The sequence below is a fragment of the Phyllostomus discolor genome, chromosome 1 (assembly GCF_004126475.2).
Source record: "Phyllostomus discolor isolate MPI-MPIP mPhyDis1 chromosome 1, mPhyDis1.pri.v3, whole genome shotgun sequence".
Taxonomy (NCBI): Eukaryota; Metazoa; Chordata; class Mammalia; order Chiroptera; family Phyllostomidae; genus Phyllostomus; species Phyllostomus discolor.
Genome location: NC_040903.2, coordinates 196,058,722 through 196,065,730, shown reverse-complemented (window position 1 = coordinate 196,065,730; position 7,009 = coordinate 196,058,722).

Here is a 7,009-nt window from a genome sequence, read left to right as displayed (position 1 = left end):
AGAGCAGGTGAAAAAAGTTGCTTTTTACACTGTATTCATGTTAGAGTTAATAGCACAGCAAAAAAAGAAATCATGATGTTCAGTAGCTGAAAGATGATGTAAGAATCATTAAACAAATTGGAACTCCTAATAGCTTCACCTCTGAAATTTTTTTAAAAAATTTTAATTTTTATTGATTTTAGAGAGAGAAACATTGATTTATTGTTCCATTCATTTCGTGAATTCGTTGGTTGACTCCCATATGTGCCCAGACCAGGGATTAAACCCAAACCCTGGCTTAGCAGGACAAGTCTGTCTAACGGAGCTACCTGGCCAGGGCTGAAACTTTTACTTCTTTGAGAAAGTTTCAGGAAAGAAGTAGGATTATACTACTTTGCAAATTCCTATAGGCCAGAGCTTATCTCTTTTATTAATCTTGTACAAGTACACTTTCAATAACCTTTGTTGTAATAACTTGGACCAACTGATGAAAAAGAAAATGCTCAAACAGACTAAAAATAGTAGCCTAAAATCAGGGCACTCTAGAACTAGATCTTAAAAGAACGATTGTTTCAGAGCAAAACAGAAGCTGCAGTACTAAATTTGGCTCTCTTGATGCTAGAGGGCCTGAGAACTCCTTGAATCAAGTGGGCTTTTTCTTCCCAGGTTGAGTTTTCATTCCAAAAAGTCAAGAAGTGGGTGTCTTGATTGTGACTTTAGGAGAGGAGAGAAACTGATCCAGAACTACCTAGCTAAATCTCTCCTAAATTCCTGAACTTCAGAAACGGTATCAGATAATTACCTGTTCTTTTAAGCTACTAAATTTTGGGATAGTTGGTTATGCATTAACAGATAGCGAAAATGCACACAAAAAGAGAATTAGGGCTCCTTGGAGAAATTACCCAATTCGAAATGATCCTGGAACATCTTTTTTTTGCTAGAAATTAAGGAAGTATTACTAAGAAATGATGACGCACGTCACAGGGACACAGAAGCCAGCTTGAAGGGGATCCCACTGGCTAACTCTGGGACAACTTGAGCACCAAAATAATTATGATAGTGATTTATAAACATTATGAAATAGAAATTCATTAATCTATACTAAAAACAGAATGAAGGGTTTTTGCCTACAGTTGAACAACACAGGTTTGAACTGCATGGTTCAATTGAAAAAAATACCCGTATAAATGGGCTAGCGCAGTTTGAACCCTCATTGTTCAAAGATCAACTGTATATTCTAGTTCCATGCTGTCTGTGTATACCCTAACACCTTTCTTAAAGAAGAGATCTGTTTGACTGTCCTCTTAACCTAGATTCAACCAAGAATACAAGGGCTTTTGTGACAACAAAGATCCATCTAGCTTTTATGATAAATGTCAAGTATCGTCAAACATCTTAAACCACTAAGTCTCTCCTCCTCTGTTGTCAGATGTGTGTATGTTTAAGGGAACACATAACAGTATTCAGGTTGTGTTCAAATGTGCCTCAGGTTTTATTTTCTTTTTTAATCCTCACCTGATATGCTTACTGATTTTAGAGAGAGAGGAAGGGAAGGAGGAAGAGAGGGACAGAAGCATCCATGTGTGAGAGAGAAACATCGATTGGTTGCTTTTCACATGCACCCTGACTGGGGACGAACCCACAACCCAGGCATGTGCCCTGATGGGGAATACAACCAGCAACTCTTTAGTCTAGGGGTTGACACCCAACCAATTGAGCCACACTAGCCAGGGCTCTACAGGGCCTTTTTCAGTCTCCTATGCATATATGTGCAACCCCAGGGTCAGCCAAGCACGTGTGAATAGCTTGGGCCTCTTTGGTTTCTGCTATACATGTATGCCACCACAACCACAAATATGCCTGCTCCAACCACAGCTGCAGCCACAGGCTAGTAAAGTCCAGCTGTAAAGTATCCCCCTTCAATCAGAGCAGAAAAGCTTCCAGTCCTAATGGCCTGCCCCATCCTAGCAGAAACCCCACATACGGAGCTAGAGTGGTTGGGGGGAGCCGGCACAGCGGGCAGCTGCGAAAGTAGAATAGGAATAGCTCTAAGCCAGAGCACCTCAGGTTCCCACTGTTCTTACCCAGTTCAGCAGTCCTTCAAACATAAATGCTTCTCAGGTTGTTGTGTGCCTTTGGTCAATTTCCAGAGGACAAAGTGGTTGTTTATGTTCATTTTATCCAGCTTTATGGTCAGTTTTTAGGGGAGTGTATTTGCCAATCTCCTCACTTGCCCATAACTAGAAGTCTGTTTAGTTTATTTTTAAATTCCAAATGATCTTAGAAAAGGACTCAAGAGTTTTTGTGTGCATTAAAGGAGGCATGGGCTAAAAATAAAATAAAATAAAAATCTAGAAAACCCTGATCTAATTCAACTCCTTCATTGTACAGAGCAGTGATCTCCAGCCTTTTTCATCTCATGGCACACATAAACTAACTACCAGCATTCTTCGACACACCAAAAAATTTATTTTTTGCTGATCTAACCAAAAAAATGGGTATAATTTTGATTTATTTGCACTAGATGGCTATTGTGTTGGCTGTTGTCATTTTTTCATTTGACAATCTAAAGGAAAAGAGGTCGGTGCCCCTGACTAACAAGTCAGGTATTGCATATTTTAAAAATTCTTGTAGCACACCAGTTGAACAATTGCTGGTACAGAGGAAGGAAAAGAGAAAAGCTATATGATTTACTTAAGATAAAATAACTTGTTAATTTTTAAAATTGTAGTAGAGTAAGTTACCATTTATTTAAATAATGGTGAAAGAAGTTACCTGTCCTAGGACATTTTTTCCAAATTCCTTAAACTATTGCTGTCAGTTGACCACCTCTGTCCTTCTTCAACGTGCTGCTTTTACGGGTATGAAAGCAGGAGTTTTATCGTAATGATTATGGGTCAAAATTATGACTGATTCCCGTTCTTGTTACCAACCATGCACTTGTTTCTTTTTGTTTGTTTGTTTGTGTATTTACTGATTTCAGGGACACAGAGAGAAACGTCAGTGTGAGAACCATCCCCTGGGACCACGCTCTGACCACCGGAGCTGCCTGACCAGGGCCAAGCACTTGTTTCTAAGCCATCATTTTTAACAAAAATAAGATCAGATCTAAAATCTCAAAAACATAATATTGAACAGAAAAAGCAAGTTACAGAAGGAAACAATAGTATGATTCTATTTATACCAAATTTAAAAACATGCAAGATAATATTAAATGGTCCTGGCCGGGTAGTTCAGTTGGTCAGAGCATCATTCCAATACACCAAGGTTGTGGGTTCAATCCTCTGTCAGGGCACATGTAAGAATCAAACAGTGGATACATAAATAACTGGAACAATGAATCTATGTTTCTCTCTGTCTCTAAAATCAATCAATTTTTAAAAAACAATATTGTATGTTGTTTATGGATACAACTTATGTTATAAAACCATAAAAACATGCAAGGTAATGATAAACTCCCATCCATACTGAGAATGGTTACTTCTGAAGGGGAAGAAATAAGATCAGGGAGGAGAGACAAATCCAACTGTATATTTTAAACTGAGTGGTCAGTATCCGGATGTTTCTTACAGTATTCCAAAAACTTTTTGTGTTCATAAATATTTCATGATAAAAATTAAATACCAGATATTTTATTTTTAAGGAGGACAAAAGAGTTGCATTTCAACGAAAAGGATCAGATTGTCTTTTGGAGCACACAGAGCCGTAAAGAGCTGAGATTTTTATTTCACTTCATGGTCTTATCTGAGGAACTCAGAGACTTTGTATGGTTAATGTAATCTTCAAAAACCCTTTATTTTTCTTAAGCCTTTTTGGAGAAACACTAAGCATTCACATAGTGAATCCTTGTGTAGGAAGACAAGTTGAGGGATCTATTCATATCAAGAAAAATTGAGAATGACTTTAAACTGGGCAATAATGATTACTGGGTGCCCAGTCTAGCAGATTATCGCTACCTTTCACTGTCTTTGTGCTGTGTTAACAACTCTGTGAATTGCAAATTTGAAAAACAAAAAACAAAAAACTTGTAGCAGTTCAAGTGATTCTTGTCCAAGAAAATACAAACGCAGATTGTTCTTAGAGGGCAACTGAGCTTTCTCCCTTCACCCAAGAAACCAGCGTGGCGTCTATTAATCAAATTAATTTCGGCAATGTTAATTGTCCATATATGTGTCTGTTTCTTTGGGTTGTTTTTTGAATCAGTTGTAATTATTTAACTAATTAACTAACAAGTTACATAAAATCTTGGACACAGTTAGCTTTGTATTATATGTCATAATTTTTAACTTTTTAAAAATAATTCTCCTTTCACAGAAGGGAAGAGCGCACTTCCATCTCACGTCTGCCAAACCGCAGGTATTGCACAGCACAGCAGATGAGGTGGCTCCTCCCCGGCCGTGGACCCGGCCCCTGGGGACTCTTCCGTCCTATTATTTCTCTCCTGCTCTTTTCTTCTTGCACCTCCATGTTAGATGCTTTTTTAAAAAATCTATTTTTAAACCTTGGTTCCTTGTTCCCTTAGCAACTGGAAAGATAACAAATATCCTTTACTAAGCAGGTGATACATAAAGTTTTCTCTGTGATTAAAGCTATCTCTACACCCACTATGTAATATGAAAAAATTGAAGTACTGCCCCGGCCAGGTGGCTCATTTGGTTGGAGCGTCGTCCCCTGCACCACAAGGGAGCAGAGTGGCCTGTAGACTGTGGAACATTATATATTAAAGTTCAGAGGTGAGAGAAAGCAAGGCATGCACAAGTAACTAAAGTTCAGTATAACAGAGGCAAGAAGTTTGAGCGGGGAGAGTGAAAGGGATGAGATTTTTAAAAAATGTGAAAAGGAGCCAAGAAAATGAAAACTGAGTTGTGATTTTGGGGACTGGAAAGATGGCAGAATGTGCCACCCCAAAATGGCTGCAGGACTTCAGGGTGTGCAGCTTCCAAATGTGCTGCGTTGATATATTGATTATTGTGTGCTGTGGGCCCTTGGAAAACAATAAATACAGGGCATGGCTTTCTCTGAACTCCCTCAGCTGCCTAAAGACAGATACTTCAAAAGGAACTCACTCGTGGTAAATTCCTTCCCCAGGAATTCCATCAGCCAGGAAAGACTGACTCATGGCAGGGTAGGAGACACACTTTGTTGCCAACTCTCATGCCTCCCGTGTATTCTTTTTAAGGGCCTATCCATCTTTCCTAAAAACCATTTACCCTTCCTGGAGGCCTCCATCCCTCCTCTCATCTCCCTGTGAAGATGGTGTTTCATTCTGAATTTGAAGCCACCCCAAGGAGTCGCTCAGGTTTTCTGGATGTCTCTCGTGTACACAGGAGACATACATGTTAATAAACTGTTTCGCCCTGGCTGGGTCGCTCAGTTGGTTGGATCAATAAGCATATTAAAACAAATAAACTTCTGTTTGTTTTTTTCTTGTTAATCTGTCTTTTCTTACAGAGGTCTAAGCTAAGAGCTCAGAAGAGTGATGGAAAATTATTTTACCTCTCCTTCAGATTATTTAACCACAGGAAACTCACTGGTGATTTTGGTGAGAACATTTCAGTGACATGGTAACTGGTGATTGCAATAATGGAGTAAAATGACACTACAATTTTTTGACATTTATTTTGTTATTACCACATATAAGTGCATTTCTTGCCTCTCTATTCTGTACAAGTATATTGTTGCTCCATTTAACAATTATTTGTATGTTTCTCTCCTTGTTAGACTTGAACTTCTTGAACCTAGGGATTGTATCTTATTCATTTTTAGAGCCCCAGTGACTAGCACAGTCTTTGACTTATTTAAATATTGCAACACATATTTGTGATTTAATGGAAAGACTAAGGGCTTTTTTTTTTGGTTCAAGTTGTCTGCAGCATCTCAGTCAAATCTCTGAGCTCTGTGGTTAGTTTGAAGTCTTAGGTACACAGTTGAGGGTAGGAGCTGAAACCAGGAGTTCAGCCTCTGCAGCATCTCTGTGACTTCTCACTTACCTCTGGGCCTGTCACAGAGAGTCCTCTTGTCTTGATTTCTCACCTATGAAGTGACTACCTTGATATTGACCACCAGAGGTACTGAGAACCTTAGCTGATAATCAGGAAAGAATTTGTAATCCTCATAATATGAGCCCATTTCATTTCATGTTTTCTTAACTAGATTGGTTTTACATTTCAACATGAATTAGTATGCAGGGCTGTGGTTACATTGAATGTTGAATTTCACTCCCCAGAAAGTTTTCTATCTCAGTAACGGAAAAACGAAGCACACACTATTGCAGTAATAACATCCTCACTTCTGATCCTGTCATTTCACAAGAATCTTAAAACAGGGGTTCAGCTGAATTATTGTTTCGGAGAAAAGGCCTGTGTCCCAGGAACAGCCTGAAATGCTGATGTTTACATTTTTCCTTTTCCTTTCTATCTCCATATTCAATCTGTGAAAAGCCAGGAGAAGATGAGACCCAGCATCATATAGCCTCAAACACTTCTTTTAAATAGTTCCCATTTCTCCCCTAGCTGCTCCGCCCTGGACCCTCTGATGCTCCGGAGAGGACTTCCTAATACCTGGTCCCAGCTACTCCTTGCCTTTTGGCCACTGAAGAAATAGTGGGCAAGAGTTTGTGGTTTAAGAGCTGCCAATCCACACCTTAGGATGCATTCTCATCAGGACCAGACTTGGTGGTGATGCAGCCAACACCAGTCTCCGAGTTTATTATGGCAAGAGATCATAAAAAGGCGCAGAGGGGTAGAGATGATACAGAAGTGAAGTAGGTGAAGGCTGTATTTAAGTTACCACCCAGGTGTCTTTCTCTTCAGAATGGTGCCTGTACTTACTCACAAGGAGAAAAGCAGCAGGAACCAGGAGATACCCACTAGTGTGCACCTGAACGGCCCGTGTCACGTGAGCAGCAGCCTCGGGTTTTTAATCAGTTACCCACTCACAACCATAGCCACTGCCCTTTTTTTTCTCATATCACTAACAAACAGTGTTATGTACCTACCTCCTTCAGTTGATTTCACCATTTCATCAACCT